Below are 14,888 nucleotides of genomic sequence, written 5' to 3'. Positions count from 1 at the left end.
TCCCTCATTATCTTCTCAGGTGATGGTCCAAAGGGAGTCAGATGAAATGGTTGGCTATAGAAAAAACAACATCAACAACAGGATCATGCTATCCAAGCTGCTCTTGCCTTCTGCTGGTCCTCTTACAGCTGCCTGCTTCTGCCTTTGTACAATCAACATTGCACTCTTTCTCCATTCCCAGCACAGACCTGATCACAGCAGCACTCAAGGGCCCTTCTTACAGGTAGGCCAAAAGCAACACTGGTGGTCCCACCTTGTAGTTACTCTGCATATACAGCTGATGCTCTAGAAAGAGCCTGCCAGGAAAGAACTTGCATAATTCCCTGGGAAGGTGCTCAGATACCAAGGTAATGAGAGCAATGTAAATGCACAGACAGATATATTTCATAAATGCAGGAAATAACTTTTTTACTGTACATTTTTGACATTAATTACAGTTACTCTAAGGAGTAGAATACATTTTCTGTCACCTCCAAGACCAACTACTACAGGCCATTCATGCATTACCTACATCAGGTAGCTCTGCAGAAGCTTGAATTTGATTGAAGCAACATAGGTGGGAGCCTATGAAACTTTTCACCATCAGTTTCCAGCCCTCCCTCTTTATGGGAGTTCTTTCATCCCCACCCTCTTTTGGCTACAGTAGTTTTACCTGGTTGTTTCTGCATCTAATACCATTGTCGTATTAGGGACCAGCTGGAAGAACTAATGATAACCTCTGCCCCTGCTGACCTGCAATTCTTTCTAATATGGCTCTGGAATGGGTCCCCAAGGCTACCAGCTGGATAGCAAAACTCAGGTTTATAAATCATGATTTTAAAAAAATAGGGAAAAGGATGGGCACAAAGGCGGAATGTTGAACACATGCTTGTTTATAATGTAACTCATAATAAAAGCTCAGGCATTGTCTCTCCATTTGTAAGAATAAAATTTAAAATGAAGGAGAGGAACTGTATTTTTGAATGAATGTGTCTGATGGAAAGGGTCTGATTCCTGGTCTTGGAAAGGGAGAATAAGAGAGAGCTCAATGAACATATAATAAAATGAGGCAAAGCCTAAGGGATAGAAGAGCCTTACGCTTGTACAAAGGGGCGAAGATCTATGTTAACCTGACCTACCCTGAGAACAATCTGGCTGGCCCGGTAAGGTGCACAGATTGGCTCAGCCACTCCACAGTCAGAGCCCATGGAAACCAAAAGGGGACTTGGAGCTCATGTAAGTGGTCCTGCATTTCCCCGTGCAGAAAAAGAGACGCCTACAGAAGTCTGAGGCCTGCAGTAGTTCCTGCAGAACCCCACCTGACAACAGACCAAAGCGTCAGGGTGGGGACTCACTAAGAGCCCCTACAAAACAGGTGCTTGGGAAGAGATTGGATGGGACCACGGGCCTTCAACATTCCCCCAGACCAAAAATTCCTGTGAGGTGTATGTCTTCAGGCAGATGGGCTCCCATCATTCCTAAGTGACAGCTCTGTTTTGAAGTTGTCAGCCAATTGATGCTGGGGAGCAGCTCACTCTATTCCTCTGTCTCTCCACAACATCCTTCTCTACCAGCTCCACTCCACTAGCATGTATGGTGGAGATGGGGGAAGGAGAGAATGGGATGGGAAGGAGAGCAGCTCTGTGTCCATAGATGATGGAGTCTTCTCCCTTAGGACCACTGTATGGGCATGGTTATGACTTAGGGCATGGAGTTGTAGCCACAATACACAACAGTGGTGTACGGGCATTAGGATTTAGTCCATTAATATTAGAGGTAGAACAAATATTAAATCTCCATTCCATTGGACTTGATGTGAGAATGTATAAACTGGATATCCTTCACATTACACAAATAGTTATTGTTTCTGAGAACATGTTAATTGATGGCCTAAAGCTATGAAAAATAACATTTCATTATAGTTCCCACAGAAATGGCTGAGGTTATTATTGTACAAAAGAGAAAGTCTGTGTAATCCAAAGCTAATGTAATATTTGGCTTCTGCAAGCTGATTTCCCTCGGCTATGTTCTATATTTTCCCAGTAATTTGGATTTAATTTTCCAGCGCTTTTAAGTATGACATCCATTTGCATGGCTTCAATAGTTGTTGTGATAAACAGTCATTAACAGCTGTTCTGTTTTATCCCTCACCTGAAAGCTGGAAGGACTCTTTCTGAATAGCCTGGATCCTAGACCACTGGGGAACCAAGGAGAACCTTGTTGGTGATAAAAATAATGAAGCCTGTGTTCATTCTCTCTTACAAGACCATCATAAGATGACAGAGACTGCTGCTTACTGTTACTGTTTAACAGCACACCAGATGCCTGGGAGCAAAGATGAAAAAACTGTGCAGTTATGATTTGCAGACATACACAACTCTCTTTTTACCTCATCTGCATTTACATTATGTGGTTTTAATCTGGCCAGTATAATACTGCCTATAAGCTTCTCCTATCTGTGAGAAATATGTTCATCAAATGAACCCATAAGATTTTTACAGCCACTGAAGATTGGAATATTACACTACCATTTCACTTGTGAAGCAGCTAGTCCTGGAACCCACAGGAGGAGAGGCAATTCTTGATTTAGTCCTGAGAGGACTGGTCTAGGAGGTGAATATAGCAGGACAGCCTGGTAATAGTGACAATAATATAATTTAAATTTAAGATCCATGTGGCGGGGAAAGCACCACAACAGCCCAACACCGTAGCATTTAATTTCAGAAAGGGGAACAACACAAAAATGAGGAGGTCAGTTAAACAGAAATTAAAAGGTACAGCATCAAAAGTGAAATCCCTGCAAGCTGCATGTAAACTTTTAAAAGACACCATAACAGAGGCTCAACTTAAATGTATACCCTAAATTAAAAAAACATAGTAAGAGAATCAAAGAAATGCCACCGTGGCTAAACATCAAAGTAAAAGAAGCAGTGAGAGGCAAAAAGGCATCCTTTTAAAAAGTGGAAGTTAAATCCTAATGAGGAAAATAGAAAGGAGGATAAACTCTGGCAAATGAAAGGTAAAAATATAATAGGAAGGCCAAAAAAAGAATTTGAAGAATAGCTAGCCGAAGACTCAAAAAGTAATAGCAAAAAAATTTTTTTAAGTACATCAGAAGCAGGAAGCCTCGAGAAGCTAAAGGAGCACTCAAGGATGGTAAGGCCATTGCAGCGAAACTAAACAAATTCTTTGCATCAGTCTTCATGGCTGAGTATGTGAGAGAGATTCCCAGACCTGTGCCATTCTTTTTAGGTGACAAATCTGAGGAACTGTCCCAGATTGAGGTGTCATTAGAGAAGGTTTTGGAACAAATTGATAAACTAAACAGTAATAAGTCATCAAGACCAGATGGTATTCACCCAAGAGTTCTGAAGGAACTCAAATGTGACATTGCAGAACTACTAACTGTAGTCTGTAACCTATCATTTAAATCAGCTTCTGTACCAAATAACTGGAGGATAGCTAATGTGGTGCCAATTTTTAAAAAGGGCTCCAGAGGTGACCCCGGCAATTACAGGCTGGTAAGCCTGACTTCAGTACTGCGCAAACTGGTTGAAACTATAATAAAGAACAAAATTGTCAGACACATAGATGAATATCATTTGTTGGGGAAGAGTCAACATGATTTTTGTAAAGGGAAATCATGCCTCACCAATCTACTAGAATTCTTTGAGGGGGCCAACAAGCATGTGGACAAGGGGGATCCAGTGGATATAGTTTACTTGGATTTTAAGAAAGCCTTTGACAAGGTCCCTCACCAAAGGCTCTTAAGCAAAGTAAGCTGTCATGGGATAAGAGGGAAGGTCCTCTCAAGGACTGGTAACTGGTTAAAAGATAGGAAACAAAGGGTAGGAATAAATGATCAGTTTTCAGAATGGAGAGAGGTTAATAGTGGTGTCCCCCACGGTCGTGGGCCCAGTCCTATTCAATGTATTCATAAATGATCTGGAAAAAAGGGGTAAACAGTGAGGTGGCAAAATTTGCAGATGATGCAAAATTTCTCAAGATAGTTCAGTCCCAGGCAGACTGCGAAGAACTACAAAAGGATCTCTCAAAACTGGGTGACTGGTCAACAAAATGGCAGATGAAATTCAATGTTGATAAATGCGAAGTAATGCATATTGGAAAATGTAATCCCAACTGTACATAAAAAATAATGGGGGTCTAAATTGGCCGTTACCACTCAAGAAAGAGATCCTGGAGTCATTGTGGATAGTTCTCTGAAAACGTCCACTCAATGTGCGGCTGCAGTCTAAAAAAGCAAACAGAGTGTTGGGAATCATTAAGAATGGGATAGATAAAAAGGCAGAAAATATCATATTGCCTCAATATAAATCCATGGTATGCCCACATCTTGAATACTGTGTGCAAATGTGGTTGCCCCATCTCAAAAAAGATATATTGGAATTGGAAAAGGTTCAGAAAAGGGCAACAAAAATGAAATGACTACCATATGAGGAGAGATTATTAAGACTGGGACTTTTCAGCTTGGAAAAGAGACAACTAAGGGGGGGATATGATAGAGGTCTATGAAATCATGACTGGTGTGGAGAAAGGAAATAAGGAAGTGTTATTTACTCCTTCTCATAGCACAAGATCTAGGGGTCACCAAATGAAATTAATAGGCAGCAGATTTAAAACGAAAAAAAGGAAGTATTTTTTCACACAGTACACAGTCAACTTGTGGAACTCCTTACCAGAGGATGTAGTGAAGGCCAAGACTATAACAGGGTTCAAAAAAGAACTAGATAAGTTCATGGAGGATAGGTTCATCAATGGCTATCACCAGGTTGGGCAGGGATGGTGTTCCTAGCCTCTGTTTGCCAGAAGCTGCGAAGGGGTGACAGGGGATTGATCACTTGATGATTACGTGTTCTGTTCATTCCCTCTGGGGCACCTGGCATTGGCCACTGTCAGAAGACAGGATACTGGGCTAGATGGACCTTTGGTCTGACCCAGTATGGCCATTCTTATGTTCTTATGTGAGGACAGAGAGTTGGATTGCATTTGTTTATCAGATTGTGTGAATTCAGCTCCTAGAAGCTGGTAAACCAAATGCAAACAGTACCAATAATCCAGCAAGATACACAGAGAATATACTCAAAAATCATGAGGGCCTGAGCAGACATAATGAAGTAATATAGCTTTTTCCTGAGAAGGTGATGATCAGCACTGTAAGTCAGGGTTCAAGATATTTACTGGCAGAGAGAGAGAAAGAGAGAGAGAGAGAGAGGACTTTTTGAAAATTTTCATACCTAATATTTAAGAAACTTGATTAACAGAAATTCGACAGAGAAGGGGCACTTTCTTTAAACATTGGACCAGATCTCACATTCCCCCATCCTAGTTGCTTTGTGAAAAGCAGCCTAACCAGCTAACTGAGAATTTCTCTTGCTTTGTGGGAATTCCCTGGTGGTACAGGATGACCATAGCACTCCTATGCCACTCCCTCTTCTGGCTTCCAGTGCAAGATACATGGCCACACTACCGCAACCAACTGATCTCTGACTCCTATAATGGCCTATAGGGGACCAGAGCTGGCACAACTTAGATTAGACTCAAGGATGCTTAAAGTTAGACTTTGTGCCTGGTAGCACTAGGATTCTTGCTCTCTGTTTCTCTGTGTGTATAAGTTGGACCTTGTGCCTGGTAGCACTAGGAGAGAGAGAGAGGGAGAGAATCATAGAATACCAGGGTTGGAAGGGACCTCAGGAGGTCATCTAGTCCAACCCCCTGCTCACAGCAGGACCAATCCCCAACTAAATCATCCCAGCCAGGGCTTTGTCAAGCCTGACCTTAAAAACTTCTACGGAAGGAGATTCCACCACCTCCCTAGGTAACACATTCCAGTGTTTCACCACCCTCCTTGTGAAAAAGTTTTTCCTAATATCCAACCTAAACCTCCCCCACTGCAACTTGAGACCATTACTCCTTGTTCTGTCATCTGCTACCCCTGAGAACAGTCTAGATCCATCTTCTTTGGAACCCCCTTTCAGGTAGTTGAAAGCAGCTATCAAATCCCCCCTCATTCTTCTCTTCCGCAGACTAAAGAATCCCAGTTCCCTCAGCCTCTCCTCATAAGTCATGTGTTCCAGTCCCCTAATCATTTTTGTTGCCCTCGGCTGGACGCTTTCCAATTTTTCCACATCCTTCTTGTAGCGTGGGGCCCAAAACTGGACACAAGACTCCAGATGAGGCCTCACCAATGTCTAATAGAGGGGAACGATCACGTCCCTCGATCTGCTGGCAATGCCCCTACTTATACATCCCAAAATGCCATTGGCCTTCTTGGCAACAAGGGCACACTGTTGACTCATATCCAGCTTCTCGTCCACTGTAACCCCTAGGTCCTTTTCTGCAGAACTGTTGCCTAGCCATTCAGTCCCTAGTCTGTAGCGGTGCATGGGATTCTTCCGTCCTAAGTGCAGGACTCTGCACTGTCCTTGTTGAACCTCATCAGATTTCTTTTGGCCCAATCCTCTAATTTGTCTAGGTCCCTCTGTATCTTATCCCTACCCTCCAGCGTATCTACCTCTCCTCCCAGTTTAGTATCATCTGCAAACTTGCTGCTAGTGTGCAGTCCACACCATCCTCCAGATCATTTATGAAGATATTGAACAAAACCAGCCCGAGGACCGACCCTTGGGGCACTCCACTTGATACTGGCTGCCAACTAGACATGGAGCCATTGATCACTACCCGTTGAGCCTGACAATCTAGCCAACTTTCTATCCACCTTATAGTCCATTCATCCAGCCCATACTTCTTTAACTTGCTGGCAAGAATACTGTGGGAGACCGTGTCAATAGCTTTGCTGAAGTCAAAGAACAACACGTCCACTGCTTTCCCCTTATCCACAGAGCCAGTTATCTCATCATAGAAGTCAGTTAGATAAGTCAGGCATGACTTGCCCTTGGTGAATCCATGCTGACTGTTCCTGATCACTTTCCTCTCCTCTAAGTGCTTCAGAATTGATTCCTTGAGGACCTGCTCCATGATTTTTCCAGGGACTGAGGTGAGGTTGACTAGCCTGTAGTTCCCAGGATCCTCCTTCTTCCCGTTTTTAAAGATGGGCACTACATTAGCCTTTTTCCAGTTGTCCGGGACTTCCCCCGATTGCCATGAGTTTTCAAAGATAATGGCCAATGGCTCTGCAATCACATCCGCCAACATCTTTAGCACTCTCAGATGCAGCGCCTCCGGCCCCATGGACTTGTGCTCGTCCAGCTTTTCTAAATAGTCCCGAACCACTTCTTTCTCCACAGAGGGTTGGTCATCTCCTCCCCATGCTGTGCTGCCCAGTGCAGTAGTCTGGGAGCTGACCTTGTTCGTGAAGACAGAGGCAAAAAAAAAGCATTGAGTACATTAGCTTTTTCCACATCCTCTGTCACTAGGTTGCCTCCCTCATTCAGTAAGGGGCCCACACTTTCCTTGACTTTCTTCTTGTTGTTAACATACCTGAAGAAACCCTTCTTTTTACTCTTAACATCTCTTGCAACTCCAGGTGTGATTTGGCCTTCCTGATTTCACTCCTGCATGCCTGAGCAATATTTTTATACTCCTCCCTGGTCATTTGTCCATTCTTCCACTTCTTGTAAGCTTCTTTTTTGTGTTTAAGATCAGCAAGGATTTCACTATTAAGCCAAGCTGGCCGCCTGCCATATTTACTATTCTTTCTACACATCGGGATGGTTTGTCCCTGTAACCTCAATAAGGATTCTGTAAAATACAGCCAGCTCTCCTGGACTCCTTTCCCCCTCATGTTATTCTCTCAGGGGATCCTGCCAATCAGTTCCCTGAGGTTGTCAAAGTCTGCTTTTCTGAAGTTCAGGGTCCATATTCTGCTGCTCTCCTTTCTTCCCTGTGTCAGGATCCTGAACTCAACCATCTCATGGTCACTGCCTCCCAGGTTCCCATCCACTTTTGCTTCCCCTACTAATTCTTCCTGATTTGTGGGCAGCAGGTCAAGAAGAGCTCTGCCCCTAGTTGGTTCCTCCAACACTTGCACCAGGAAATTGTCCCCTACACTTTCCAAAAACTTCCTGGATTGTCTGTGCACCACTGTATTGCTCTCCCAGCAGGTATCAGGGTGATCGAAGTCTCCCATCAGAACCAGGGCCTGCGATCTAGTAACTTCCGTGAGTTGCCAGAAAAAAGCCTCATCCACCTCATCCCCCTGATCCGGTGGTCTATAGCAGACTCCCACCACGACATCATCCTTGTTGCTCACACTTCTAAACTTAATCCAGAGACTCTCAGGTTTTTCTGCAGTTTCATACTTGAGCTCTGAGCAGTCATACTGCTCCCTTACGTACAATGCAACTCCCCCACCTTTTCTGCCCTGCCTGTCCTTCCTGAACAGTTTATATCCATCCATGAGAGTACTCCAGTCGTGAGTTATCCCACCAAGTCTTTGTTATTCCAGTCACATCATAATTCCTTGACTGTGCCAGGACTTCCAGTTCTCCCAGCTTGTTTCCCAAGCTTCTTGCATTTATGTATAGGCACTTGAGATAACTCGCTGATTGTCCCTCTTTCTCAGTATGAGGCAGGAGCCCTCCCCTCTTGTGCGCTCCTGCTCATGCTTCCTGCCAGTATTCCACTTCCCCACTTACCTCAGGGCTTTGGTCTCCTTCCCCCGGTGAACCTAGTTTAAAACCCTCCTCACTAGGTTAGCCAGCCTGCTTGCAAAGATGCTCTTCCCTCTCTTTGTTAGGTGGAGCCCGTCTCTGCCTAGCACTCCTCCTTCTTGGAATACCATCCCATGGTCAAAGAATCCAAAGGCTTCTCTCCAACACCACCTGTGTAGCTATTCGTTGACTTCCACAATTCGACGGTCTCTACCCAGGCCTTTTCCTTCCACGGGGAGGATGGACGAGAAGACGACTTGTGCCTCAAACTCCTTTATCCTTCTTCCCAGAGCCACGTAGTTTGCAGTGATCCGCTCAAGGTCATTCTTGGCAGTATCATGGGTGCCCACGTGGAGAAGCAGGAAGGGGTAGTGATCCGAGGGCTTGATGAGTCTCGGCAGTCTCTCCATCACATCATGAATCCTAGCTCCTAGAGAGAGAGAGTGTGTGAGTGTGTGTGAAAGAGAGAAAGAGAGAAGGTGGCTTAAAGGCCCCCTCTCTGCAAAACTGCACTGGGTTCAGAAGGGCTAATTCCAAGGCTCCAGCCCATTTTTATAGGTAGAAGAATTTTAGGTTAAAGGGAACTGGTTAAAGCAAGTGACTTTGAATCAGGATTGTAAGGGCTGCCACTGATACACTGCACTCTCTGTGTCTCAGTTTATCCATCTGGGAAAATGGGGATACCTATCTGACAGGAGTGCTATGAGGCAACCCTAATTAATTTATGTTTGTTTGCAAGGGCTTTGAGAGCCTAAGGTGAAAGCTCCTATGGGTATTAAGAATTATGCAATTTTTTCAGGTAAACACAAATTAAAATATATATATTGCCTAGGTCCAGCACGTACATTCTAGAAGAATGGAACTTTTCATTCTCCTGCATCTATAACCTGAACTGTGATTTAGAAGAAGGAAGCAAATATATGGTTATTTATATGGCACTTGGCATGAAAATAGCACATTTATCTTTTCATTAAATGGTCAATTCTTAACAATTGACCACATCCTGTTATCTGTATATGTTCCAGTAACAGACTTACTCCAGTTGCCTAACGGAAAATGAAGGCCTTGGGACTATAGCACTTCTCATATGCTGCAAGGAGAGGGAAGAGGAATATGGGTGGGGTGAAAGAGTGGATGTATCTCTTCTGAGCTGGCTAGGTTCCTTTTTAAGAGGCTATTCAAGGTCCTATATCCTCAAAAACAAAAACAAACAATACAACCAACCCCCACCTCCAACCCCCAAACAAAACCAAAATCCAATTGCTTAACTCTAGAAAAGGGAGAGCAGAATTGCTCTCTGTACATTTGGGATGATCTATAACAGTGTTTCTCAACCTTTTTGGTAACAGGGACTGACTTGCCACCTTCCTAATCTGCGTCAGGGAGATCTCAGGAACTGGTGCCGGTCTACGGACCAATCGTTGAGAAACACTGCTCTATAAGACATGAAGTGGCTTAACAAGGTTTGTGTCTTGTACAGGTTTGTATACTATAGGAAACAATGTTGCACTCGCAATGTTGACTGCCAGGAAAACCAGGCTACTGGCTGTAATAAAGAGAACTAGAAGAAAACTATGTAATGCCTGACATCTGATAATGAAAAATTGAAGACAGCTTGTAAAAACAGCCCATATAGAAATTTGAAGATCCATCCCAGCTGCCCTTGTGAGACACTCAGGTTTAATCTTCTTGCTCTCCAGGCCATCCAGTGCTAGGATTATTGCCTCATGCTCTGCAAGGGACTTCTCCAGTTAATGTGTGAGGTGCCTGGAGGGTCTTCAAATGGTCTCCCATCTTGTGCTGCACAATCAAAAGAAAGCTCACCAAGACAGGGCACTGAGATGCATCTAGAGAAGAAAAAAATATACACATAGAGATATCATCTGGTCAGCTTTCACAATGCTGGCAGCTAACAGGGTCAGTATAAACACCTGCACTGTATCTGAGCGTTTCACTTGTCTAGAGGAATTTCCCCTAATTAGTCTTTATAAAAAACATGAGTACAAAAAGAAAAAAAGCAGTTATTGGCCAGAGATTGGATAAAGAATTTGAGCCCCTTGACCCAGCTGTGTCTTGTAAAGAAATGTCTGTGACATAGACAAGTGAAATAAATTGCAAGGTCGTTTCACCTTGCTTGTATCAGACTGCCTTTCATAGTCCATAAATGATGTTTGATTACAGTAAGAAGTTAGCATTTAGGGAGTATATTTTGGCAGGGTTCCCCCCTGCCCCATCTTAACACTGGTACTGTGGCTTTGTGCCATGGTATCCTCCTACCTGTCAAAAGCTTCATTTTGGATGCACTGCCTTCTACTGAGAGTGGAATAAAGCTGGCCTTGTGCATCCATGTCTGGAATGTATCTTATAATGGTCAAGTCATCAAGTAACTGGGAGAAGAGGCCATGCCATCATTTTCTCCCTGGTTTGATATCTCCTTCATATGATATCAATAGGAGTTCCCTCCATGCGTGAAAAAAGGAGAGAAATTGACTTTGGGAATTAACAACCTATTTTTTTTCTTCTGTTTACATAGGCTCCAGCAGCTCCGTCACCTCCTGCATCTCTGTTTTCCCCCCCTTCAAATGACACTCACTGTCAAGGTTGGTTTTTTTTTTTTTTTTTTTACTATTTAAAGTTTTTTTCTGCTTCTTTTTTTTTACTTGTCTCTTGGAAGCTCAACATTTGAATGTGTTTCTTTTATGAGTAGCATAAACAGAGGAAGACAAATGGTGTGTTTGCCTGCCTGTTACTCTGCCCCCTTGTTAAAAATGACTGATGTTTGTTTATTTCCTATTCTGCATCCTGAACAAACATCAAATCCCACATTTTGAAAGAAGAATGCAGAAGAGGAAGGTGGATTCATCATCATGCATGGTGCATTTAGTTGTGCATGTGTGTGCCTTCACTGCAGATTATGACCATAGTTTTATTTTTATGCTCACACTAAACACTGGTGCAATATCTTAATTCTTTCTTTGAAAGAATTCTTTGGTACTTATTGTTGCATTAGGATATAATTAGCATTCTTTGATTGTAACTGGTAAAATTACTGTCTGTTGCAATGTAATCTCCTCAGAACTAGAGTGACACTTACGCGCTTTTCAAAAGCACCGTGTGTGCACTTAATGGCACTCAGTAAATAATAATAATTTTCATTAAATGCCTAAGAGGGAGGGGCCCATACATAATCTGATAATGTGGCCATTTCACTTAGCACATGAGTCTCCTTCTTTTTGCATGTGCTACACAACTGTGCCCCAGAATCTAAGCTGTCATTTGAAAAAAAGAAAAATGGCCCAGATTCTTCTCTCTAGTATGGCCATTTTGCACCATATTCCAGAGCAAAGGCATCCCTAAAGGCAGCCTAACCAGCCACGGGAAGATTATCCCAATGTAAGGGACCACCTTGTGGTGAACTTAGATATTCCTGTGCTACTCCTCATGCCAGCTGCTGGTATAGGGATGTGACAGGTGGGGAAGGGAGTGTGATAATGGCAGTGCAAGCCCTAAGCAAGAATATTCCCCTGCCAACACATAATAAAAAGTGAATAGAGAACCTCCTTGAGCTGCTCGCGGCCCTAAGCAATTGCCTATTCTGCTTATACCTAGCACCGGCTCTGGAGTCTGGCCAGAACTTCCTTATGCCCCACTGATCCTCAGCTGCTGACTGGTCCTTTAGGTCTATTAGCAGCTGACATTGTTTAGAGCAGCAGCAGGGGACTGCACTGTCATCTACTTGGCTCAGGATGGGAAAGTGCAAAGACCACCTTTGCAGCCTCTTTCCTGAGCTGTGCAGTGTGCTCTTCAGCCATAGCCAAGGATCTGGGCCTAAATTTGTAGCCCTTAAAATTTCAGAGATAATCTTCAAAATGTAAACAGAATGTAACAGATGCAGAGATGTCTTCCTAAGTATGTAGACAACTTAAAACAATTGCTCTTCCAAGATGTGTAAACAACGCTCACTCATCTCAGTGACTTGCATAGCAACATCTATAGTCAATGTTGCCTAGAGGAGAAGAGGCTAGATAGCACAGGGGAGCTGAGGAGAAATGTGATATAGCTACTGTGCCTTAACTGCGTATACTAATGTGTTTAGATAAAACAATCCCTGGCCTCTATTTAATGGGAATCCACCTGACAAACCTCTTAGTTAGCAGTTGGGCACTCCACTGGGCAGCCCTCTGATTATTCAGTTTTTTGACATCCTCAGGAGCCTTCAAATAAGTGGGTTTCTAATGCTGGAGCCTAAAACCACAACAACGGTTAGGTAGCTACTGTAGGGTTGCTAACTTTTTAATTGCACAAAACCAAACACCCTAGCCCCCCCACTTCTCTGAGGCCCCACTCCCTACTCACTACATTCCCCCTCCCTCGGTGGCTCACTCTCCCCCACCCTTACTCAGTTTCACTGGGCTGGGGTAGGGGGGTGAAGTGTGGCAGTGGGTGAGGGCTCTTACTGGGGGTTAGAGGCCAGAAATGAGGGGTTCAGGGTGCGGTAGGGGGCTCTGGGCTGGGGCAAGGAGTTGGGGTACAGGAGGGGGGTGAGGGCTCTGGCTGGTGGTGTGGGCTCTGGGATGGGGCTGGGGATGAGGGATTTAGGGTGCAGGAGGGTGCTTCAGGCTGGGGGGGTTGGGCCGAGGGATTTGGAGTGTGGGAGGGGGCTGTGGATTGAGGCAGGGGGTTGGGGTGCAGGAGCGGGTACGGGCTCTGGGGTGGGGAGGAGGGGCTTGGGGTGCAGGAGGGGGCTCTGGGTTTGGAGGGAGGGGCTCAGGGCTGGGGCCGGTGGTTGGGGCTTGGGTTTACCTCGGGCGGCTCCCAGTCAGCAGTGCAGCAGGGCTAAGGTGGGCTCTCTGCCTGTCTTGGCACCATGCTGCGCCCTTGCCTACAGGCACCGCCCCCCCATTTCCCATTTGCTGCCATTCCCGGCCAATGCGAGTGCAGAGCCATTGTTCAAGATGGGGGCAGTGTGCAGAGCCCTGTGACCCCCGTCTAGGAGCCGGACCTGCTGACCGCTTCTGGGGCCCAGCGCGGTGCCAGGACAGGTAGGGACTAGCCTGCCTTAGACCTGCAGCACAGTTGACCAGACTTTTAATGGCCCGGTTGGCGGTGCTGACCGGAGCCCCCAGGGTCCCTCTTCGACTGGGTGTTCCGGTCAAAAACTGGACACCTGGTCACCCTTAGCTACTGTGCTCTAACCCCTGCTTTTCATGGGGACCAGATTTATCTCATTGTTTCCTTGTGCTCTCCATGTTAGTTTGCTGTGTCTGCCCATTGTCTCTTGTCCCATTCTTAGATCATAAACTTCCTGGGGCAGAAGCTGTCTTTTTGATATATGTGTTTGTTCAGAGCCTAGCACAATAAGGCTCTGGGCTATGGTTTCTGAAAGATGTGCTATAACTCAAGATGTGCTTAATGCTAATTTACTGGGTGAGGTTCTATGGCTTATGTCATACAGGATCTCGGACTAAATGATCATAATGGCCCCTTCTGGTCTTAAAGTCTGTTAATGAAAATAATAAACAAAAAAATTGCTACCAAATTTAGGATTTGTAAAAAACAAAATTACAAACCCTAAACCCAAAAGATATTTGTATGCATTGTTTTTAATTCCACTTTTGCTTCTATTCTCCTTCCCACCTCTCAGGAGTGATGCTAGGAGTCATATGTCAGCAGGGGAAGGACACCAGGCCCCCTTACACACACACCTGGTCACTAAGACTAGATGCCTTGTAAAAGATCCTGGGAGATGAATGGAAGATGGTGTGTTTTGGGATTTGTTCATCAGTCCAGTAATAGTCCCTGCAAGTCACTGAGTGGGTTTAGCCATACCGGAAAAGGGAGATCTGGGAAGTGGTAAAGAAAGGAGGAAAAGCTGGAAATAGGCAATTGGGAGGTGGATTAGGAAGTCTGGATGAGGTGCAAAGAGGCACACAAGGGTAAGTAACCTGAGTTACCCATTAGGAGCTGCAGAGAGAAATCCTGACCCCATTGTAGTCAAAGGCAAAAGGTGCCAGAGGGAGCAGGGCTGTTTCTGACAGCAAGTCAGCAGCTGAGAGCAGCTGCAGCAGCATCAGATAGGTTATGAACAGAGCCTGTAGGAAAGCAGTTTAGACTGGAAGAGGGGAAAAAGCCAGAGAGCTGTAAAAAGAGGGGAATGAAGAGTACCCATAGGAGAACAGCAACAAAAGCCCTACAGACTTTTAAGGGGCAGTGACCTGAATAGGCTTCTTCAGCTATCAAGCCTCAAACACAGGGGATTAGCCTTGGAAAGGGTCAGTG

At 44.7% G+C, this 14,888-nt stretch overlaps 1 long non-coding RNA gene across 1 annotated transcript in view; it reads left to right on the top strand.

Annotated features, from left to right (window-relative positions):
• Positions 1-11,323, top strand: part of LOC141987579 (uncharacterized) — a 38,247-nt gene extending 26,924 nt beyond the window's left edge. Inside the window, exons 3-4 of the long non-coding RNA XR_012639580.1 lie at positions 20-223; positions 11,143-11,323. This is a non-coding gene — a long non-coding RNA (uncharacterized LOC141987579). The remainder of the gene's footprint in view (positions 1-19; positions 224-11,142) is intronic.
• The last annotated feature ends 3,565 nt before the right edge of the window (positions 11,324-14,888 follow it).

Source organism: Natator depressus, chromosome 5 (genome assembly GCF_965152275.1).
Source record: "Natator depressus isolate rNatDep1 chromosome 5, rNatDep2.hap1, whole genome shotgun sequence".
NCBI lineage: Eukaryota > Metazoa > Chordata > Testudines > Cheloniidae > Natator > Natator depressus.
The sequence above is the reverse complement of the archived record's forward strand: the minus strand, read 5'-3'. Positions and strand labels throughout refer to the sequence as shown.